This window comes from Phacochoerus africanus, chromosome 2 (assembly GCF_016906955.1).
Source record: "Phacochoerus africanus isolate WHEZ1 chromosome 2, ROS_Pafr_v1, whole genome shotgun sequence".
NCBI lineage: Eukaryota > Metazoa > Chordata > Mammalia > Artiodactyla > Suidae > Phacochoerus > Phacochoerus africanus.
Window position 1 is genome coordinate 5771993 of NC_062545.1, and position 25215 is coordinate 5797207.

The window sequence follows — 25215 nt, forward strand, 5'->3', positions numbered from 1 at the left end:
TGGAATTGCTACATGTTGGAGCCTTTACTCTAAAATCGTTCAAGATTCTGGATCACACGCTTAGTCAGGAAAAGCTCAGCATAAGTCTGGGTCAGGTGACACCCTGACCTTTGAAGCCCCACATCACATAAGTATGTTTAACTCTCTTCAAAAGTGTATTCTTAAGTACAAATATCTTTACAGGTAATAGAAATACTGAGCAGGTTTTCCTCAAAACTCTTCTACTTTGTCCATAATGGACTGAGTCTAAAATATATAAAGAGATATTGCGAGAAGCTTCGAGCATGACTTCAAATAGCATTAGGTATTAGGCCAAGCTAACGGCTTAGCATGGGTGGCTCTATCTGCAGGACTGCAAATGCTGGACTTGCTAAATCTATGTGCTTTGCTGGCATCAACAGTTTGTCTGGTTGGCCTAAAAAGGTAGTTGTAGAACTTACGGTGCAACGAGCAGCAGTACGTGATCTTGCTAGAGCAGAACTGTGTCTCCACTAGACCAGACCCGAATGAGAGAAAGATTAGTTTAAGACGTGCGATCAGCTTAACACAGTCATCAAAGGCAGGAAACTTGGAACAGAAGAATTGCTAGGTCTGCTTGCAATAGATTACGGTATACAGAGATGGGGTGGTAACCTGATATATTAAAAAAAAAAAAAAGGAAGAATGGCAAACTGCTGAAATCACAAGGACCTTAGTTGAGCCACAGGAAAGGCTGGGTGTGGTCCCTGCGTAGGCACAGTGGCATGAGCAGACGCTGTTATCCGTGAATACCAGCAATAACTAGTCACAGAAAAGATGCGGTGTCCCATGCAAATGCAAACGGCACATGTAAGCGAGCATTTGCAGCAACAGATGTTAGGCATATGTTGCTTTTCTTCTACTGGATCAGAAGTGAAAAGAGATCACACAATAAAGAAATTTATAAACTAATCAATAGCATCCCAAACAAAACATGAAATGGCAGCGTTAAGAACAGTGAAAGGTGTAAAAATGTGCAGAACAATATGGCAAAGATATACAGAAGAGCTAAAATCCATAATCCTAGCCAAGTGGACTATTGTCAGTATTTCTTGCCAGGGAAGATGTAATGTCACTGGCCCTTTAGAAACAATGCACTAATCTTAGCTTAGGGTTAACCTAGGATTTTTTACAAGTATAGAGAAAAAAAAACGTGGAACCTTGCTTATTACACTTTTTCAAGAAGGATGCTGGCAGGGCTATGTGGAAGGAACCCCAAACTGACGCAGTGTTACAGCCCAGCTTTCACGTATACATAGTAAGAAAATTATTTCCCTGAATGAGCTTATGTTGCAGATTTTCTAAATCCACTTGAAATCACTATGTAAACTCTTTTAGTTACACATCTATGCCCATATAAAAAATTTTTATATGAGTTAGCAGTGACGTTTTACCAAAATACCTCTAGGATTCTAACAACATTGTTAAAAAAGGAATGAATAAATCCAGTATTAGAATTAAGAGGACGAATTCCCTTTGTGGCTCAGTGGTTAATGAACCCAACTAGGAACCATGAAGATGTGGGTTCGATCCCTGGCCTCACTCAGTAGGTAAAGGATCTGGTGTTACCATGAGCTGTGGTGTAGGTCGCAGATGTGGCTCAGATTCTGTGTTGCTGTGGCTGTGGTGAAGGCCAGCAGCTGTAGCTGTGATTCAACCCCTGTCCTGGAAACTTACATATGCCATGGGTATGGCCCTAAAAACGGTTCCTTAACTAACTGTGAAGTGGTATAGTTTTATTTGAAAATAGACTTAACTGTAAATGTATACTGCAAACTAGGACAGCCACTAATCTTGAGTATAGAATTAAGAGGAGGTGCCCAAGGTGCTTACCAAGTATTTGACTTATGTTGAGAATAAACTGTGTTGTTTTATTTTTTCTTCCTCAGAAGTTTATTTCTTGGAGTTCCCATTGTGGCACAGCAGAAATGAATCTGACCAGGAACTATGAGGTTGTGGGTTCGATCCCTGGCCTTACTCAATGGGTTAAGGATCCGGTGTTGCCATGAGCTGTGGTGTAGGTTGCAGACGCGGCTTGGATTTGGCTTTGCTGTGGCTCTGGCGTAGGCCGGCAGCAATAGCTCTGATTGGACCCCTAACCTGGGAACCTACCTGTGCCGCGGTTGTGGCCCTAAAAAGACAAAAAAGACCAAAAAAAGTTTATTTCTTGTTTAACTCCTGCCTTTTTTTTGTAGCATTGTATACATTGTACTATATTGTTTTATACTGTCTCTATCATAAAAAATCATTAAATTTTACTTTAAAGAGTTATTTTCATATATAGTCAGATAATACTAACCCGACGGTTAATGTGCCCTCACCGTCAAAAAAGGTCCGGACATTTAGAAGAACAAATATAAATGAGATTTAAGAAATTTAGTTACAAGCAGATTTCTGCCATTTTCTATTATTTGAAGTGATTATTTTAAAAAGCACTTATCAAGGCAATTATTAAGATTGTTGGAGTCAGGACTGAATTTGTTCCTATAGGTTACATAGGATCTCATGAGGTTAAAGAAGTTTCTAGCATGTATGGGAAACACACATTTGTGAGATTAGGCCTGCTTCCTATTATCCAGCTCTTGAAGTAACCCAGCATTGTTAGATTAATGTTAGTATTGTTTTTCTTTTTTTCTTTTTTTTTTTTGTCTTTTTGCCTTTTCTATGCTTCCGCGGCATAAGGAGGTTCCCAGGCTAGGGGTCTAATTGGAGCCGTACCCACCAGCCTACGCCAGAGCCACAGCAACGCAGGATCCGAGCCGCGTCTGCAACCTACACCACAGCTCACGGCAACGCCAGATCGTTAACCCACTGAGCAAGGGCAGGGACCGAACCCGCATCCTCATGGTTCCTAGTCGGATTCGTTAACCACTAAGCCATGAGGGGAACTCCTAGTATTGTTTTTCTTGCAAAGCATTAGCAGTCCTGAAACACAAAGCAAAGAAAAATAGATAAATATAGTCTTACCTTGGGCCTATACCAAATTAGAATGTCATCTAACAAAATGGTCCTTCACAGAAAGGAAAAAGTGTTGTATTGATCCACTGACTACATAACACTGCCAGGATATTTTTGGAGTTAAGAAGCCGGCACAATCCATGCTTCCTTGGAGCACTGGTATTTCTTTCAGCAGACGGGCTCGGTCCTTTAAGTTCCTGGCCTGTGTCTAATGTTGCGTCCTGCACAAATACCCTCTCACGCCCGGGGGCTGGCTGCATTTCCACCCTGAAACCGGCCCAGAGGGACCTCATGGAGGGGACCCCCTGCTGAGAAGCATCATCAGCCCAACAGTTTGGGTCCACAGCACATAGTTCCATTTGATTCTTTCATCAGAACTTTGGCCACATTAGTCAAGGAAAGATAAGACGGTAATTCTCTGACTGTCGTGATCCCAGGTCACGTAGCAGGGATGTGGCTTTTGGTGGTGAGAGGCCCTTGTGAGGCTTGGGAAATATACGACTAAAAAGGCCAAATCCCAGTACAGAGAAACAGTGTACTGAAGCCATGCTATCCTAGTACAAAGAACTGTGCAGAAAGGACAGAAAATTAAGTGGTTTGCCTTTGTCCTGAGGACCAGGTAAAGCTTCGCAATCAGGCCGGCCTGTGTGTGCATTCTATTCTACAGTAATTTGCAGAATAACAGCAGATGAGTCACTGATCGTCTCTGAAGTTCTGTCTCCTAATATGTACATGTTGATAATATCTAGTTTATGCAGCTGTGAGGGGACATTTTGCTTAGAAGTCACCTTTGGCATGAAGGTCAAAGTTTCTCGGGACTGAGTCGCTGCCCTCCAACTTGCCGTGGGGGAGCTGGATGGAAGTCCAGCATTCAACGTCCACTTTCTTACTGGGCCCTCTGGCCTTTTCTGTCATCACAGAGCCATAACTAGGAACTCGTAATTGTCACTCATGAGAGAAATTAAAAATGACTATAGGGGCTTTTCTTATACTGTTCTTTTGAGAAGCCAAACTTAAACAGCAGGGGATGGAGAGGTGGGATGTCTGTCAGATTCCCAGGGTGCCTCATCCAGGAGCCCAGGTTCCTCATGTTCCTGGCCTGCACCCCACTCCCCTGCTCCCATCACACTGAAACCTAGCTTATCAGTGCTGTCTTCCTCTGGGACAGCTCAAAGAACATCTGCATTCCAGAGTTAAACACCCCAGTCACTGCTGATCACACACCTACCTAGATTCTCTGCTAAGCAGAGAACAGAATATTGAATAATATTCTTGTGCTGTCGACTCTGTCTCTTCCACTCTGGACTGAACATTTTTCAGGGGCTTCTCTGTTACCTTCACTGCTGTGTCCTCGCCTCTGAAGGGAGGTCTAGTGTGGAATGGGCCAGCCTCTACCTGATGGAGGAAGGAGTGCATGCATCTTCTAGGTCAAGGACCAGTCTTGATTAATCACTTTTCCCCCCATGCATGCTAACACCCAACTCATTCTTCTATGCTTTTCCTGGCAATCCAATGAAGAAGCAGTATTGCAAAAAAATATTTAGGATGCAATTGCAGAGCATTCACAGTAAAACGTTACATTGTTTAACTTTTAAATCTTCAGTTCATGCCTGGACTTTGAGGTATACACTTTGGTTCATAATCTTAGGGACTATTTGAAGACATGTAGAAACTGTGTGTGTGTGTGTGTGTGTGTGTTGGGGAGAGGTTATGGGAACATTACATCATTAATTTTCTTCTTGCCTCTATCAATAGGAGAAAATTTTGTTGTGTCTCAGTTTCTCTATATGAATCACCATAACTTTTATGTTATTTTATTGCTTTTTAGGGCTGCACCTGTGGCACATGGAGCTTCCCAGGCTAGGGGTCAAATCGGAGCTGTAGCTGCTGGCCTACACCACAGCCATAGCCATGTGGGATCTGCTGAGCCACGTCTGTGACCTACAGCAGAGCTCATGGCAACACCAGATCCTTAACCCACTGAGCAAGGCCAGGGATTGAACCCGTGTCCTCATAGACACTAGTCAGATTCATTTCTGCTGCTCCACAATAACATTTATAATACCTTTCTCACCATGAAGTTAGAGGATTTGTGTTTATAAACTAAGCTCAAATCTCACCAAGGAAAAAAAATAAAGCTTTCATTCAGAGCAATAATCTTCAGTATAAACAATTATCACAACCTTAAAGTAAACAATAGGTTGCAGAACATTTTTACTTATTTTTCCTGGCTTAAGATTCCTGGATTTTCAATTCTCGTTGCTCTTTATGTACTTTAAAAACGATTATTTTATTTCACTCACATCATACCTTTAATACTCATTGTGCCTATTTTATAATGTGCACACCAGTGTCGTGATACCTGTGTGTAACTCACCAGTGAATAAACAGCCTTTGTCCTGGGGATGGATGCTCAAATGGACCTTTTGGTTCTATTCTCAGTCTTGGACACAGTAAAAGGCACTTACATCATTTAGAAAAGCAGGACTCCTGTCTGGGAGAAATCATTAGATATAATATTACTATGCTTGCATGTTTTATATATTTATCTGAGCATAATTTCATCTACTCTGTGTCTACTAATAGCAAAGTTATCCCACAAAAAAAGTTGAGTTTAAAACTATAAAATCATAGTGTGGAATTTGCTTTGAAACTCAATACAGCCTGCCAAATTTTCTTTTCCTCTCTTCCTTCCTCTTGTCCTTCCTTCTTTCCTTCCCTCCTTCATTCCTTCCTCTCACCCACTCACTCACACACACACACACACACACACACACACATGCACACACGTGCACATACACACACAGTACTGCACAGACAGACTGTGGAGGAACACAGGTCAGCCATGAGAGGGTGAGAACATTCTCATGGGTGCCAGGATAGCAATAGGCTAGAAGCACACTGGACATCAAGGGCAGCCTTAAGGGGTGAAAGAGACCTGCCAGAGGAATCAGCAAAGAAAGAAAGCCCACTTCTCACAAGCACTGGTGAAATTTCTGCTTTTTTTTTTTTTTTTTTTTTTTTTTCATTTTGTGGCAGGAGTAGAGAAAATATAACATTCAGGGAAAATACCCAGTTCATGTAATATGTGCAGATTAAAAAAGCAAAAAACAAAACAAAACCCCCTAGAATTTAATTTATTTAAGTCAGGCAAATATATAATGCTTGAGGGTCACCAGGAAATAGTTACATAATATTTATATGTGGTAAATATGTCCCCATCTTCGTGGGCACATTTTAAAAGTCAAAATGTAATTGGTAGGTTAAGGTAGTAATTGACAGAAATTGCTTTTCCCAGTGTTAATATGGACAATGTCATTCTCAGTAGGACAGAGGGACCTATTTATTTTTCACCTGTTTTTATCTATATACAATTTCAAGAGAGTTTCTGAGAAACTTTTGAAATCTGTAGCTTATTTTTTTGTGAGAAAAACATCTGTAAAATTCATTTTTAAAAAAAGATTAAAAATAATTTCCTCCTGTTCACAAAACAAGATACAAGTTCCCAAATAAATCTATGAAAGACAGAAAAGCAGAGAAGGGAATCCTGGAGAAAAGCATATAATAAGCTTCTGTCCCTCCCCGTCTCATCTCCATGAAGCTCAATAATGAGCTTGAGAAGGCTGGTGCCTGCAGTCGGGCTTGAGATGATGAGAAAGCGGGGGAAGAACCTGCTGGACAGGTGTGCAGCAGCCTTATTTAAACCCTGGGGGCGACATTTGATGTTTGGGGTAAATTGGACTGAACAGATGTTCTCCTCCTCAGGATGAAGAGCTGATCAAAGGCAGCAGCAAAAGGTCACTGCAATTAGCTCTCTGAGCCATTGATGAGATCAGTTTGATGATGACTAATAAGCAACAGAAAAGGATTTTTTCTGTGCTTCTGTTTGTATGTGATTGTCCTCCTTTTTATGACTAGAATTACGAGCTCATATAAACGTTCCGAAGTGGTTCTCTTTTTGCTTTACAAGACATACCGCGTGGTTGAAGTGGGTTTCAACCATGGCTGAAAAACTGGTGTGTTTACAGACGTTGTGAGCAAATGCATTGTCACTGAGGGCTAACATTGTAGCTTATTACTCAGTTCCAGATGGGAATGTGGGGATGCTCTGTATTCACTTGCGTGTGGATTCCCTGAGCACGTCCATGGCATTTTCAGCCCCTTTTCAGACAGGAAAACGGACTTAAATTTTTTTTTTTTGTCTTTTTGCCATTTCTTGGGCCACTCTCGCAGCATATGGAGGTAGGTTCCCAGGCTAGGGGTCTAATCGGAGCTGTAGCTGCCAGTCTGCACCAGGGCCACAGCAACGTGGGATCCGAGCCGCGTCTGTGACCTACACCACAGCTCACGGCAACACCGGATCCTTAACCCACTGAGCAAGTCCAGGGATCGAACCTGCAACCTCATGGTTCCTAGTCAGATTCGTTAACGACTGCGCCACGACGGGAACTCCTGAAATTTTTTAATTAACATGGCGCTATGCTTTCTCATTGCAGAAGCAGGATGTAGTGAGAGAACTAAATCCCATGACAGAGGGGGAAATATCATATCTAGAAATATTTATAACCATACTATGATATAAACATGGATTCCTGATAATAACGCCGGAGCCCAAGTAGAAACAAGAGGAGGTGTGGGTGCTTTCTTGGAAATAAAGATTTCACAGCTATTCAGTGTTGTGACCCTGTTTCCGGCACCTACTCTGCTCTCCTAAACAGGTCGTCTGCCCTCCCTGAACCCTGTTCTCATCTGCAAAGTGGAAAAAAGTAATAACTACTTTTTAGAAATGCATCATGTGGCAAATATTTGTTGGCCTCGATATACTGTCCCAAATTTTCATTATTAATTATTTCTTCAGGAAAAACATACGTAGTTGGATTTCTATTTCTGGTTAACAGCTATCCTTTTTGAGACTAATATTAGTTTGCCTGATTTTGAGGATTTGTTTGTTTTTTGCTGGTGTTAATAGTCAATCCTTAACATCGATGGCTGCTTGTTTATCACTTAATCTTTATTTCTGACTCTGAAGTGGGGAAATCACTACTAACCAGTGGATAGAATAAAAATTCAGTTTAATTCTAAAAATTAAATTAAGGTAAAATCTTCAAAGTATCGCTGAAAAGCAAGCAGATAGCCAGGACTTTCTGACCAGTAAGACCCTAAGCATGATGTACAGATCCAAGGAGGTCCCCTCATGTGTCTTCTTACAGATCTTTTGTTTCTGCTGTGTTGTCAGGCAAAAAGGAAAAGACTTCTGCTAATGAATGCAGTTCTCTTTATTCTTGTGAGTTTTAATTTAGGTTTATGTCTAAAGTCTAAGAATGCTTTTGGAAAGTAGAATTGTCTATTAATTATAAGTTATGGAAAACTAATGGTCTCAGTCTTCATTTCACCCAATTTTTTTTTTTCTTTTTAGGGCCACAGCTGTGACATGTGGAAGTTCCCAGCTAGGGGTCGAATCAGAGCTGCAGCTACCGACCTACACCACAGCCACAGCAACACGGGATCCAAGCTGCCTCTGAGCCCTATGTCTTAGCTTGTGGTAATACTGGATCCTTAACCCAGTGGGCGAGGCCAGGGATTGAACCCACATCCTCATCGACACTATGTCAGGTTCTTAACCTGCTGAGCTACAATGGAAACTCCCGACTTTTTTTTTTAATGAAATATAGTCGATCTACAGTGTTGTGCCAATTTCTGCTTTATAGCATAGTGACCCAGTCATATATATATATGCACACATTATTTTCTTGTACTATCTTCATCATGTTCTATCCCAAGAGACTGGCCAGCTGACTTTAATAAATTAAAGGAATCAGAGCAGGAGGACTTACTGTTTAAAGAAAAAATATCATTTTTAACTAAGGCCTATAAAGAGAGATGGGGTGGGGCATTTATATAGACGGGCTCTTCTTGTGAAAGTATTGTGGTTTATGATATCTAAGGACAGCTTATATACAATAGAAACATGATAAATGGAAACATCTTTTGTTCTGCAGATGGGAATTTAAGTTACTGTAATTATAATGGGTGTCTAAGTGGATGCAATTACATTACAGGCAAGTTCACTTTAGAGGTAGCAGTGAATTACTTACCAAAAGTATCACTTAGAGAGGGAAAAGTATAAGGTAATAGGCAGCTGCCAGTTAATCTCAAAAATGGAACTTCGGTGGGGAAAATTAGGATATCGAAGCAATTGTGATTTTTTTTTTTTTTACATTACTAAGAGAGAGGAGATCGGCAGTAGTTACAGGATATAATTGAAAAGGAGGGTAATTGACATTTTTTTGTTGCCTGATATGAGGATGTTGGGATGGTTTGGGGGCGGGGGGTGAGGTAAGAGGAACATTAAAAAATAGATCAATAAGAAAATACTTTCCAAGGCAGGTAAAAAAACAAAGTTTCCAAATGAGGCAAAAAAGGCCCAAAAGCACTTGAAGATGAGAGTCAGATACCAACAATCGCAGCAGAGAAGAGACAAAACATACTTACCCGGAAACGGGAGGGGAGGCACAACCGTTCACCTGCTCTTCCACCAAGACTGGTTGCATCCACGGGAGTTTTCTTCATGGAGACAGGGATAATTCTGGTTGCTGGGCTCTCATGCTTGGCTCTTTTAGCTACTCTAAGAAGAGAGGCTTCTGAGGGTGGCCCAGGAAGACCCCCACAGACCTAGTGACTACAGACTCCTAAACACCTACCTTACTTTCCTGGGTGGCACACAGCATGGCTTGTAATACCTCCCTTCACTGAGGGTGACATGGTTCTGTTATTGACAATGAAAACAATGCTTTGAGGTCAATTTTATCATTCTTAGTTTACAGTAGAGAGAACTGAAGCTCAGAGCAGGATATTTCCCTATGCTCCCATCCAGCAAATGATGGAGACAGGATTTGAAAGGGTGTGTTTGACTCCAAAGCTGTTGTTCTTGCCACTACACTCCTCTGTCTCTTCTGTGCTTTTGTGCAAAGCAAATTGGTCATTTGGAAGTATTTTTAATGGCTGGAGCAAAATATCCACCAGAGAATAGAAGGCAGTAAGCTTGGGAGCCGGTTGTGAAGGGCTTTTTATGCCATGGTTAGATGTGCTAGCTTTGCAGATCATGCAGCTTTGCCGACAGTGATCCATTTATGTTTCAGTGAGACCACTCTGGCCTGGGGAAGCCGATTAACTTGCAGGGGTAGATTGAGATGGAAGGAGAGAGGGGAGGGAGAGCGGCCAGTTAGGGGTTGTTGTGACCACTGCAGAAGTGATGATGACGTCACCACGGCATTCCATGCAAGCAGAGAGAAAGGGGCAGGCTCAGGAGATGATTAGGAGTTAGACTTGCCCAGATGTGGAGACGGGCAGATGTGGCTGGAGGGAGCGGAGAATATAAGGAAGAGGAGGGAAAGGAGGTGGCAGAGAGGGTCCTGTTGCCCATGCGTATGTCTGAGTACAGGTGGGTGCAGTAGGGTGGGGGTGGTGAGAGAGGCTGGGCAGGGGGCAGGGGTGACTAGAAAAAAGACAAGGGACAAAGGTCTCTAAGATTCATTTTATTTACCCTTGTTTTAAACTTATCACGAGGGTATACCTCTTCTTTCCTGAATGAATAATGAATATTTGCTTTTCTCTGAAATACCAATGCTCATGTATTCAGAACTTTGTGCTCCTTAGAGAAATTTCTTCTGTAAACTGATGACATGCCATATTATAATGTTGTCATTATACTTTGTTCTGAATTTACTTGCCCTAATAAACCGCATAAGTATTTATACTACTATTTACAACACAAAATGCCAAATTGCATATTCTATTAGGTGAAGTATTAAAATTGAAGGTACCTGGTAAAGTGCAGAATATGAGAACATAATTTAAAAAGATGCTGCACTCCAGTACAATAGACTATTGGGTATCTTATACTCTATTTATCTTTGGATATTGAATTGTTTTGACAGCTGTATGCACAAATGAGTCCTGCAGGGTTTCTGTTTAAATTAAAGCTTCCAGACATTGTCTCGCTTGGATTGGAACAACAGGTTCATTTCAGAATTAAGCTCCTCTGCCCGGGTACATTGATCTGCAGGTCTAGCCACCTCAGATGCCTTTCTGGAATAAAAGCAGATCTTATATCAGGCTACGGTGCGGCCTCCAAATGCTTCATGGACTTTACACAAACATGTTTTTTAAGTTGCCTTAAAATCCTCTCTCTGCTCAGACCTTACACTGTGGCAGTCATAACAAAGGCACCGAGGGGCCCTGCCCATGGCCAGTCAGCAGAGCTCTTTAGCGAACTTTCAGCTTCACAGGCTGGATGTGGGTAGCCTGCGGGAAAGGCTTTCAGGCCTGGGTGAAGAGGAGAAGGATTGAAATCCAAATGGTTTTAGAGAGGAGAGTTAAAAGGATCAGCTCAACCCTGAGTGGAAGATTCTTTTAGGGACTGGACATAAGTAAGATCCTTAAATTAGTATTTATTTCCCTGAAGCATACAGAAAGAGAAATCACACCAAATATCCTTTTCTACTTATACTCTCCCCAAAGCACACAGACAGGGGAAAGTCATTGCCAAGAACAAGTAAACTCCCAATTCATAGTGAGGCCGGAAAGATGTCACCGGAATCCGGGTTCTCATTCACAGAGCCAGAGAATGGACTTCGAGAACACACAGGCAGGAAGCAAGCAAAGTCTTTATTACAGGAAAGCAAAGAGCTCCCAGGGCTGCTGGGAGGGGGGAGAAGAGCCCTGGCTCTCTATTGTTCTCTAGGGGTTTTTATTCCTTAAAGACGGGGGGCTACCAACGTGGGGTCCAGAAAGATGTGGTTTTCTGGCCTTGCCCAGTTACCTACATCAGTCCTTGTCCAATAAAGGTCTCAGGGGTGGAAATGTCCCATAAGTCTCATGGTTTCTTCGCCCTTTTCTTCCTGTAAACCGAGTCACAGGGGGTTAGGGATTAATGTCCTTCTGGGCGTAGGTCCACTCCTTACAGGAAACAAGGCCTGGGGGGATGTTCCCCCCTAGAGCCCTCAAGCCGCACCTGTTCATCAATGGCCTTACCAAAGACGGCGTGGAAGCCCACGTTCCTACACTCACGACCTGAGGTAGCATTCTGCCTCAGCAGCTCTGAGCCTTTCAGAGGATGGTTTATCGAGGATCCCGGTCCATGTCCACAGCCCGTGTTGGGAATATTACACATCACGAATCACGCAATGATAAGACCTTTGGACGTGGTGGCGCCTGCTCTTCAGCACTGGCCCACTGAGGGCATTCAAGTTCGGAATCTTTTAAACACCATGTGGTCAAGCAAAACTTGGCCAAATATGGCCCAGAGACCACCACATTCAGACCTCTGAGAGAACTGTAAGGACCATGTCTTACATTTAAAATCTGTAAGAAAGGGAGAGGAGATTAGAAAACAAAGAGCTGTGATTTGTGTCGTTTCCCTAAATAAGTGCCCCATCAGTTTTTCCCCGATACTTGACCTGTGGGTTTTCACAGGAATCCTTCACATTTGCTGACCACTAGACGTCCACTAGAGGAATAAAGCCTCGTCTGTGTTTGCCCTGCAGAGACCGCTGAGCCAGAGTCTCCTTCCAGCTCTGATTCGGGAGCATCTCTGAGGGACTGTCTCAAAGGAACCCAGTGCCCCATGGGGGGCTCGTCTAGGTGTAGGTATAGAAAGTTAAGACTCTTAAGCAACTGCAGCTTTATATTAAGCAGACCTTTTTCTCTATATGTTCTGTTCCTTCTTGCAATTGTCAACTTAAAAAAATTGTACAACTTGAAAGTTGAGAGAGAGTTAAGTTTTATTTGGGGTGAAATTAGGACTTAAGCCTGGAGACAGCTCTCAGGTAGCCCCGAGAAACTGTCCCGGGGAGGTGAGTAGGGAAGCCAGGATAAGTGAGTTTTTCCAACAAAGGGAAACGAATAGTGATAGGGATGAAGTAGGCACAGGTGGTTGTAGAAGTCCCAACAGGGGACCAAAGATAGAGAGGGAAACTTAGGGGACTTTGGGAGATCTCTGTAGGTTAATAAATTGCTCCCAAAAGCCATCAGGACAAGGCAGCCTTGCTTGACTAGAGGAGGTGCGAGAACTGCCTCAGGTCGTGGGTGGGGCATGGGTGAGGCCTGCATTCAGATTCAGACCAAGGGCAGGAGTTTGAGGACCGCCCTTCTGCTGATTTGAATACACGTCTTACCAGATACCAAGGAGGAGCTACTACTCCTCGGAAAGGGAGAGGCGGGCTTTTCTGACCCCCACTCCCCTTGGAGGATAAAACGGTAGCCCACCAGATCCTGATCCTCGGGCCAGAGCTTCTGGGCCTGCAGGCTTGCGTCTCTCGCAAGAGTCTGTCTTAATAAACCTCTTTCTCGCCTGTCGCTTTGTCTCTTGGGGCATTCCTTCTGCACAGAGACATGAAGAACCGGAACCTCAGTGAGTCCAGACACCTGGTGAGTGCTTCTAATTTAAAACCGTGGGTTCAAGTCCCACTGTGGGTTTAGGCTGGGTTCGAGTCCTGGCACGGGGCTTCAAGCCCCAGTCTGTGTTCTGGCGATGTTCCGGCAGTTAGTGCTGCCAGTTTCAGTAGGAACAAAAAAATTACAGATAACCGGATTTACAGAAACCCAGTTTCTGTGGGAAGAAAACTAGTTTCTGTGGGCAGACGTTTCTTTGGGTCTGGGCTTCCTTCAGTCACTCCTTTGATGCGCGCCTCAGCTGGGGCCAGTCTTCTCTGTTTCTTTCCTGGGAGTGGCTGTGTTCCCCGAGGACCTCAGACACCTGCCCAGGAGGCAGCATTTAGAGAGCTCTGAAATACGGCCCCCAAGAGGAAAGGGGGCCATTGAGGTAGAAGTCTGGAAGGTGAAGGGGGAGGGGCCGGCAGCCAGGCGCCCGGTTCGCAGAGGTTTGCTTCTGGTGGCGTGAAGGTGACGTCTAGTGGCAGCCATCAGTCACCACTGAAGGATTTTAGTGTTTTTCTAAATGTGAGGAGATGCAAGAATGGGGCTCATACAACTTTTAAAATGTCTGACTATCTGAAGGCCTGTCCTCCCAGGTTTCCCAGGGCACAGAGCGCCTCGCTCCTAGTTTCCCAACCCTGAGCTCGGGTGCTGCTGCAGGTCAGCAGCTACAGTGGCACAGGACTTGACCCATGTAGGGGCAGAGAGCGAGTGCCAAGTTTCAGTCCACACACTCAGGTTTGAGCTCATTTAACATTTTTTGAGCCTGCCAGGTAGCACAAAGACCATCTGAACACCATTGTACTCAGGCACTTGATGGCCAGCCTCACCAGTCTTATTATCCTGAAAATAGGAGACTAATTATAGCAGATGAAAGCTTGAATAATCATGTCTTAAAATAAACTGGGTTAATAGGAATGGGAAATTACTCCTGCGGATGCTGTTTGCTCTTGTTGCAAATAAACTTCCTTGGGCCTGTAGGTTTCCAGCCGTTTAGAAGCCCACCCGCCTCATTGAAAATACGGGAAGCGCACACTCCATACCTGCCAAAGTTGAATGCAGTTCCTCTTTGATCATTGCTTTACCACCTTTCCTGATGGTCTTTGATGAGACTAATAATCTAGAGTCCAGAGAAAATGAGAGGCAGAGAAATGTACCCTGGCAACCTAAATGAATTATTTCACTCAAAAATAGACTAGAGATTTATTTCAGCATTTTACATTTTCCTTCCAATTTCTATCTCTTCTGCTGTCCTTTTAATCTACAAGTAAAAACAAACAGACAAAACCTACATACAGATCATCATCTTAGCTCAGGTTTATAAGTAAATACAGCTTGACTTCACGCCATTTGAAAGTGCCATGTGTATGAAGATGAAAAAAGGAGTGAATTTTGCCCAAAGAGGAGTAGATGATTGCTGCACTCTGCTCAGGGGAGATGGGATTTTCTGGTTTTATTAAGAGGGTTTTTTTTTTTTTTCTTCTCAAACATGATACTTTATTTCCCGTGAACCTCTTAGGCCCTCTTGACCAAGAACCATTTAGCTTAAATTTGAAATTCCACTTTGGCTCAAGCACTCATGGTTTTGAATATTAGTAACTTATAAATATGTTATCCCAAAACCAACTCTAATACGTGCTGGGATTTAGGAAATTCCATGTTGGTAGACTTTTCCCCATCCTCACAGTCTCCTTAATACCACTGTCAATGGTCTAATACCAGCGTAAACCTTCAAATATGACTTAGGTGCCTTCAAAACACATAAACATACCTGCCATGATGCTCTTAGCTCCTCCTATGATAAGGAGCTTGTCCTCTCACTTTTCCTTTGCCATGTGCACTGGGCCAGGGAGCCAACCTCCAACCTGGCCTATAATATATCTGGTGCAAGAACTTTGCCCAATATGACTCATTTTGCCAAATGGATTCTTTCTTTTGGAGAATTTAAACTAGACTCAAGGAGAATTTATCTATACCTGGAGAAGCTGAGAAGGTAAACACTGAGAATGCCCCAGGTCAAGGCCTTTCTTTAACTGTGGAGTAAAGAATTTCTTCTTCCTGGATGGAAACCATGGGTTTCTGTGGTGTTGCTAGCCTGGGGCCAGTCCTCTGGAGTCCTTTTGAGGCAGAGTAATAACTCCTTAGTAAGTGTAGGGGCATGGGCTTTGATGCCTTCTTTGATAAGGCCACTAATTAGCATTTGTGGCTTAAGGGCTCCAGGGAGTAACATCCCCATAGGCCTTGTTTACTGTAGGGAGTGTACCTGTGTCGAGATGGACGTTAATCTCAGTTTATGGGAAGAAAAGGGCGAAGAAACCATGAGACTTATGGGACATTTCCACCCCTGAGACCCCTGTTGGACAAGGACTGATACAGGTAACTGGGCAAGGCCAATGGGAGAAAACCACATCTTTCTGGACCCCATGTTGATACCCCCCATCTTTAAGGAATAAAAACCCCTATAAGACAGTAGAGAGCGGGGGCTCTTCTCCCCGCTCCCAGCAGCCCTGGGAGCTCTTTGCTTTCCTGTAATAAAGACTTTGCTTGCTTGCCGCCAGTGTGTTCACAAAGTTCATTCTTCAGCTGAATGAACAAGAGCCCAGATTCTGGTAACGTTTTTCTGGCATCACTGGCTCTTATGACTGTCCAGTTCATCCTGTTTATGCTGAACTTGGCCATGTCTTCTGTGTCCCACAAAGTCAGAAAGTCTCATGTCTGCTGTTATGCAGGTTTGGGTTGGAGCGTTAGTTAACCTCAGTTACAAGGAACAGAAATATATTTGCAATGCCTTGGAGGGCGGTGGTTTGAAGTATGGAAGCACAGGGAAAATGAGGAACAAGAAGGCTCCCCACCCCACCCTCTCAGAAGTCTTCATCAGCTGGTGGCGTGTCCTCCGCCTCTACTTCTGAGAATGGACTTCTGCCTGCCTTTATTTTACCTTCCACCACCTTTCTTTCTTCCTCCTTCTTTTTTCTCATGGTCTTTCCCTTGATCCATTTCTTTGTTTCTGCACTTCTTTGCCTGTCTAGTATGTTTTAAGTCTTCAAGTGATAATTAAATTAATTCATGTAATAGGTTGAAACCGTCTGGGGAAAGCCCAGGCTAATGTGCTAACTCCCCTACGTGGGTGCCGCTGATGGGCGGGGTCCTCCGTCCCCAGCCTGCCTTTGGCTCAGGTGACCTGGCACTTAGTTTCAGGAGTGTGGCAGGGAGAGCTAGTCCTCACTGCAAAGGGTGACTACATGTACAGCAAGAATCTGTGGTGCTGCTGAGCCAGAGAACTTGTGTAAAGTCTTTGCACATACAGCTACTTATTCGGGAATAAAATAAGTCACTCTGTGTGGGGTATGGAACGTGTTCATTAAACCATGCCCAGGCTTTTTTTTTTTTTGCGGGGGCTGCCTATACAGAGAAATGAATGCATATATAGGTGTGACTTTGATGTACAGTAGAAATTGACAGAACACTGTAAACCAACTATAATGGAAAAAACGAAAATCGTTAAAAAGAAAAATAAGAGTTAGACGTTTACAAGAGAACTCACTCTTGCATTGTTAGGACCGCGGAGTGGAAACAGAGGCTGGAGCGGTCTTATCACAAGCAGGTTTATTGACCAGCAGAGTGGCCGGGAGCCCGGAGCAGAGAGAGCTGTTGGGGCAAGGGCTTTTTTATAGTTAGGGTTTGATGTGGTAGGTCACCTAGTCTCAAGAAGAAAGGGGGAGGGGGCTTGGGAAACAGGGAAGGAAGATTTCGGTCCTTAAGTCTGGATTTTAACCATCCCTTCGGCTCTGCTTATTCTGAGGTTTAACAGCTCTTCATCTGGGTCCTGGGGCCTTCCTCCATGCTGGAGTCTGTCTTCCCTGTGTCTCTGGTCAGCTGACCTTGTGTCTGGAGCCTGGTTGGGATCTTGATGTTGTGTTACGTCCTCCGTTTGGTCTTCTCCCTCCAGCTTATAGACACCACCTAACACGACACGCCCCCCTCCAACTCTTCACCATGTTCAAAACCAGCCCGAGTGACTTGTTTTGAACTGTTTATCTCACACTTTGTTCATCCTTGGAGGTTCGTAACTGCCAGGATGTAATAATTCTCTTTAGATGGTCTTTCTCCTTTGTCACCAGAGCAGGGAATGGGTAACAACAGTGTTAGAACAGAGATATGCACTTCCTGTAAAGGAATTTTTGTGTGGGTAGTCAGGCTTCCGTTTCTTTCTGCCGCCCCCAAATCCCAGTGAGACCTCCTAATTTACTGCAGTAAAACTATTACACATTTTAGCTTCTATAAATTTCAAACGAAAAAAAAAAACAAAAAAAAACTAAACAACACTGGCCAATACTTGAAAAGAAAATACTGTTTATTAAACCACACCAAGAAAATGTGCTCTAAGAACCATCATTTGTTTACTCAACAAACCCCCAAAGTACTTGCTATTTATTGGCCAATAAGTTGTAAACTTTTTAAAAGGATAATTTTGGCTTTAGTTAACTAGACAAATTTTTCTTGAAAGAAAACTAATCTTGCAGTGAAATTCAATTATAAATGAAAGCTCAGTAGAAGTAGATCTTATTTTTCAAAATATACTGTTATTTCAAAAACATTTATATTAATATTTCAAAAAAACTGCTCTTTCATAATATCTGTTAAACTTATTCAAGTCTCATTAGTTACCACCTGGTACATGTACTTCCTCCGGATGACGTAAGTCTCTCACCCGTCTGTTAACTATGCCTCAGCCTCGAAAAGGAACTTGACCTGAAAAGAAAATACTTCTGATAAAGGTATATGGCTTATATCCAGATAATTTCCTACTCCTCCTGTAGTTAGCAGCCAAATAAACATATGTAGGGAGTCTTTCCTTTAAATCTTCCGCTCAGATTTCCTTTTTTTTTTTTTTTTTTATTTTAATGGCTGCATAAAAGTTCCTGGGCCAGGGATTGTATCCTAGCAGTAACTGCTTAGCTGCGGCAATGCTGGATCTTTTAACCCACTGCACTGGGCCTGGGATCGAACCCAAGCTGTTGCAGTCAGATTCTTAACCCACTGTGCCACGGCAGGAACTCCTCAGCTCAGATTTCTCATTTCTTTCTAAAATGATTCTTTAAAACAGTGTAATCAAGAAAAATGATGGGATTTAGTGTTAGACCAGATTTCAAATTCTCCTTCCTAAGCCTCTTTGAATGTGATTTATATTTTTATAAGACAAGGATAATAAAAGCTGTTTTACAGAGTCGTGAAGCTTAAATGTGTAACATATGTGAGTAAACTCAGCTCAGTGAGTGGAACACAGTGGCCACCAATAAATGTGAGTGCCCCAGAGCCTACAGGGGACATTTCTGGGATCTTTTTCTGGTGTCTCTGCCCTAGAGGCTTGCTAGGCAATTAAGAAATAATGAACCGCTTGCAGACCCATAGCCTCTTGGCGCTGGGTACAGCCAAATCTTTACCCAAAGATTTGCACTGGCCACAAAAAGTTGTGAAATGTCATCCTAGTTTTCTCTTGTAGCCAGGCTAGGTCGATATGCTGAAGGACAAAAAAGAGGAAACCAAATTAAGGAATTTAGCATGTCCTTCAAGAATGAAGTATGTGCCAGTGTTTTCCCAGGCTTGGCAGGGGGGTGGGGGTGGGGTGGGGGTGAGACAGTGGATAGAGGGTATCTGACTTTCTTTGGTATTTTCAAATAGCTTTATTGGCACCATGATAAGGCCCCTGTCCAAAAAGGGCTGGAACAAAATAATATGCCTTTCTCAAGTCTCCACATCAGCAGCCTCGCTGATTTAGAAATGGGCAGTTTGGAGAGCTTGTGGAGCTGCTGTGTTTGATGAAGGGGAAGAAATTGGTCTTAAGAAGGGAAAGTGAAGGAATTTTAATGCAGCACTGAGGCTCCTCTACCGCATCCACTGGCAGTACAGAACCGGAACTGGAGAAGGTGGGCAGAGCAGAAATAAAGGTTAGGCCATTCGGGCAGCCTGCAGAGCGGTGCCGAGGAGTAGACGCTACAGAGAGGAGCAGACAGGTCTTCCTGGATGCTCACTGGGTGCCAGATAACACTTGAGTTGTGCTGTTTTATTCGGACCTCATAGTAACCTACGAGGTCAACGTTCTTCTCATTCTCATAAGTGAAGAAACCAAGGCCAGAGAAGGTGGGAAACTTGTCTCGATGGTCACGCTGTTAGTAAGCGGGAGAGCTGCCACTCAGAGTCCACCTCTCTGATCAGCCCTGGCTGTGTCAGGATGAGCCCCAGACGTGCTGGCAGTGGGAAGGCACACGGCCGCAGGAAGGGGACTGTGAGTCACCCAGGGACGCCGCGATGAATAGCATCTGGTCACTGAGCTGCTTTCTAAAGAGGATGGCGCCCACTACCTGCAGGGTGTTGGTGCGTTGAATGAGAACTTGGGTTTGGGCCCAGAGCAGAACCGCCTGCAGTAATACACCGGCTCAGCGCTTACTGATGTCCCTTCTTTTCTGAACGGTCTCTGGGAAGTGCTGTGTCTTCTGGGAGCAAATGTTGAACAAATGGAAGCACACCAAAAGATGATCCTGCCCTCATCCTGAGGTCACTCTTCTTCCCCGGGTGCCCATCTGCGTTGACCTGGTGTTGGCCTGGGTCAGGATGTCTGATAACCAAAAGCTCCAGCCGTCTGGAGGAGCCCATGTGCATGGAGGACCCGTTAGGTTTCTAAGTTCAGAGCGGCTGTGTTCCATGCTCAGAACCACTTGCTCAGTGTCACCCAGGAGCCAAGCTGGTGGTTTTCAGAATCATTCACTGCACTGTTTTTCCAGAGACAAGAAGTCCTCTAGGACTTTTTGTGAACTGCTAATATCCCCCAAAGCTGTCACCAGTATGCTAAAACTTGTAGCATCTATTCTGGAGATGCTGATAACTTGATTAGACCCTATAATAATATTCAATTATACTGACATTTTATAGGGTGGACAGAGAAATATCGTATAGAATAGGTAAAGATGATTTTCACTCTGGCTTTGGCACAAGCATTCCCCTTTATATGCTTATTTCTCCAAGAAATCTAAAGAAGTTCAGCTGCTTCCCCCCACCCCCACACACCTCAAAATACAGTAATCATTATGAAATCTTAAAGATATAAATTGCACCTTTCAGCACCTCCTGTTTTGTATGAAATGTAGTTTAGGGAACTGAAATCGCCCATGAGATCTCAAGTCAATAAAATAATGAAACAGTGATGGATATTTTTAAAAAGGTCTCTACTGTCTTAATCCCATGTCCTTACCATTTGTTTTTAGTAATATTTATATGAGAATACCATGCCATTTTTTCCATCTCACTGTATATTAAAAAAAAAAAACAAAACACCACCAGCACCAGAGTGAATTCCAAAAGGTCGACCAGATCCATGTCCTGGAGAGGCAGCATCCAAACAACTTGCCGGAGGGACTCCCCTCGTCACAGAGCTCATGCTCACAGCCAGGAAAACCGAGCACAGGAACAGGAGATTTAGTCAGGAGCTGATGTTCATGTCAGAAAGGAAAGAAATAAAGTCAAGACATTCCAATTCCAGTGAAATTTGCTGTTAAGCTTTTTATGTGAAGACGAAAATGCTTCTTAATAGCAAAAATATATATGTTTCAAGCGTTAAAACCCCAAACAAGTAGGTGATAAAGAGAGGCCATGACTGTATTTATTCTTTATGAAGGTCAAGTACAAGATTTCCTGGTGAGGAAGCTTTCACTTTAAAGCCCTCACAGCGACTGACCTAAATAACAAGGACATTTATTTTCTTACACAACGGGGAGGCGTCCTGAGTAGGTCACCTCCAAGGATGGTTAGCCCAGCGTCTCAAGTTCGGCCGTGCTCTGAGCTTCCTGTGCAAAATATAGACAGGCTTTCCAGGAGAAGAGAGATTATTAAACTCACCTCTACCATGAGGGGAGTTTGCCTAAGTATCATCAGTTTTTCCTTTATAGGTTCTGTAATTCCCGAATTTGATGTCCTGTCATCCGTGAGTGATCTCCACTCTGGAGGCGGGGAGTGGGGAAGACCTGAGAATAATACGTTTAAATCATGTACCCCATAGACTATCGGTGTTAGTTTTTAACAAAAATATTTACTGTTTTTTTTTCTTTGTGAATAAATAAGACCCTTAGTTTAATTTACTTTACCAGATGCTGAACTATGCAAATGATTAATGTTTTTGTTGAAATGCATACAATTTTATTACTCATAACAATTGGGTAAAAATTCAAATATTTTAAGAAAGCTGAGGGCTAGTATAATAAGAGGCACCCTTGACGTTTAAGGATAAAATTATGACACAGAGTTTTTCATCATCCAGAAGGTCTGCTCAAACAGAATTAATATTTCATAGAACTAGCATTTCCTCTACTAGGGACAGTATCTGAAGCATTTCTAGGTCTGTCTTTCCAGTGTGTTCTCTTGACCACAGAGATAATTAAATGGGATGTAGCAATTAAATATGAATATGTTAACGCAATAACTTCATCCAAAAATTGTCCGGTTGTGTTTACTTTTTTGTATATGCATTGGCATATGTATTAAACTGAAATATAACTATTACATGTTGATTTAACCCACGCTAAGTTACCTTTGTGACCAGAAGTCATACCCCAGAGAAGGATTAAGCTTCCGTGAAAAAACAAAGAAATAGAATAAGTCTTGTAAATATAGGTGGGGATAGATAAGAACTAGTATCCATTATTGGGGTCCATGCAGCACCAACCCAACTACTAAAGAAGGGACTCATGTTTTCTTTTTAGCTGTGAAATAATTGTGCTGGCCCCTGAGAGAATCAGGCTAGTGTTTGTTACAAGTAGCCTGAGTGAGAAACAGGGTTGGTTTTCAATAACATTGAGAAAAATCACGTGGTAGTTGGCATAACAAACAGTGTTTTCAACTGGAGAGAGTAGTTTGACTAATACTGAGAAGTGAAGAGTGGATGACTGACTCGCTGGCTAGTTCTCTGGGTTAGAAAGAAATGCATTTGCCTGTCTTTTGACTTTCCTGTTTTTAGATGTTACATAATTTCAGTTAGAAGTCATGTTGCATGTGTACAAGCTTTCTTACCACTGCTCAAGCAGCTTTGAGTAGAAAATGGGAGAATATAGCATAGAGTATCCTGGTAACAATCCTGTGTGTAACAGTGATCCTGTCTGTGATTTTTATTTTCTGGGCTATTTTTTTTTTTTTTTTTAGTGTTATTTTCTAAAATGTCTACCATGACTATTTTCTCTCTCTCTCTCTTTTTTTATTTTTTATTTTGTCTTTTTAGGGCTGCACCTGGGGCATATGGAGGTTCCCAGGGTAGGGGTCAAATTAGAGATGTGGTAGCTGGCTACATCCACCAGCCACAGCAATGCCAGATCTGAGCCGCCTCTGCGACCTACACACAGCTCATGGCAACGCCAGATCCTTAGCCCACTGAGCGAGCCAGGGATTGAACCTGCAACCTCATGGGTATTAGGCAGATTCATTTCCACTGAGCCATCATGGAAACTCTAGGACTATTTTCTAATAAGAAGAAGACACATATATTTTATTTTATTTTATTTTTTTGTCTTTTTGCTATTTTTTGGACCGCTCCCGCGACACATTTATTTTAAAAGAATAACAATCTTTCTCATACCATACAGAAAAATAATTCCAGATGTATTTAAGAGTAAACAAACCAACCTCAAGCCCCTAATATATAATAAAAGAAGAAAACAGGGATGATATTTTCATAAACCCAAAGGAACAGTAGAAAGATTTTCAGCAAGGATGAATTTGAAGATGAAACACAAATACAGCAAACACATGAAATCGTTGTTGAGATGAGAGCAATTTGTTGTACAAAATTCATTCATTTTTTATCTATCAGATTGGTATTACAAAACTGAGTCTGCGTTCAAGAGCAAGATCCACCCATTCAAGAGACAGAGGCGCTCTGCGTTGAAGAGAACGAGAAAGATTACCCAGTGTTGGAAGAGATGGCTTTTTGGAGTAGGCCTGGAAAGGCCCCGTGGAAATTTTATGCGTGCCCAGCATTGAAGAGCAGGGTTACTTCCAGGCGCCTCTCCTACAAACACGCCTGCGTACAGGCACTGTTGTGGGAGTGAAGGGTGATGTCGATGTGGCCCGTGCTTTCCGCAGACCCTTACTGAGGGTCCACTTCTGGGGCCGGCACCTTGCTCGCAGGGAGACCTTGGAGCCCGCGGAGAAAGACCTTACTCACAGCAAGACAAGGCGGTGTGCACACGTGAGCAAACGCATGAACAGGGTCCTTTCAGAGGGTGAGCAGTACGGCGGAGGAAATAAACTAAGAAGGTATCCTAGGAGCACCTGACTCGGGATAAATTAGATTATTTAAATCCAGAAATCAAGTGTTCTAGAAAGACCTCACTGAGGAAGTAGCTATGAGCTGAGAAGTGAGAAGGCAGGGGGAGCACCCCCCCCCCCGCAAATTCACAGAGAGGCACAGGATTGGCAGAGACCCAGAAGAGGAGGAAGGCCCAGGGCACAGAGTTGATGTGAGAGATTTCGGAGAAGACCAGACTCCAAACTGCATAGAACCCATAGACTGCAGTGAAGAGGCTGAAGCTTAAGTGTATCATTTTATTTTTGAAACATTGAAAAATTAGGGGGAAAAATCAACATTCGTCAGTCGAGGAATGGTTACATTATTAAATCAAGTCTGCTATCTAGATATTTAATAAATGAGAAAGTTCTGCGTTTATTGACGTTGAGCACTGTAAATCATACGTCAAGTGAAAAAGCATATCACAGAACGCTGAATAGAATATGTCATTAAAAATATATCAAGAGTTCTCATTGTGGCTCAGCTGGTTAGGAACCCGACTAGTATCCATGAGGATGTGGGTTTGATCCTTGGCCTTGCTCAGTGGGTTAAGGATCTGGCGTTGCCACAAGCTGCAGTGCATGTCTCAGATGCCCCTCGGATCTGGCGTGACTGTGGTGTAGGCTGGCAGCTGCTGCTAAGATTCAACCCCTAGCCTGGGAACTTCCATATGCCACATATATGGCCCTAAACACACACACACACACACACACACAGAAAAAGATCTGGAAGTTACACTGGAATTCTGTAGTAGTAGTAGTTAGTGAAGTTAATATGGAACTGAATAGTGGTGAAGGAAATTTTGATTTTTACTTTATACACTTAATTTTTAATTACTTTTGTTAAATGAACTTGTATTTGTTCTGTTATTAATCAAAATAAAAAAAATAAAAACCACCGTGACTATAAAAACAAGAAATATTGAGAAAACTAGGATGTTAGGACAGTTTTTAGCCAAAGAAAGTCCTATTCCACATATTGACAGAGAAAACAGATTTATATTCTTAAAAAATGCCTTGGGACTTGTAGTTTCTTTTGCCTTGCATGGCTACATCAGGGAGTAAAAGTATTAGATTACATTCTGCAAACTGACAACCAACTGTCCTATTCCCATTTGCTTGTTTTTCCCACAGATGGCTCCATGTCTGAACTCTGGCTCATTTTTGGAATTTAAACCTTTCCTCCAGCTTCCTAACACCCTTTGCATTTCGCAGCCGTGTCAGTCATGCTGCCATTTTTTAGTATAAGTTTCAGAACACATCAGAGAGGGCCCAATTCCTTGCAGTGTTAAGGTAATCCTTTAAAGGGTGCTCTCTAACCAATGTGAGCGTTCAAGATAAGGTCCCAAGAGTGGGCTTTCTTGATTTGAAAGAGTATTTTGAGGGCCTGCTTTGATGTTTGAACCGCCTTTTGGCCTCCTACTTGCCAAAGTAGATGCCTTTTTAATATTGGGACCCTGTCATTCTTGGCTTAAT

At 42.9% G+C, this 25215-nt stretch overlaps 1 protein-coding gene across 3 annotated transcripts in view; it reads left to right on the forward strand.

Annotated features, from left to right (window-relative positions):
* The window catches only part of PRKN (parkin RBR E3 ubiquitin protein ligase), a 1272474-nt gene that overhangs the window by 285864 nt on the left and 961395 nt on the right, over positions 1–25215 (forward strand). The gene's annotated exons all lie outside the window — the stretch shown is intronic.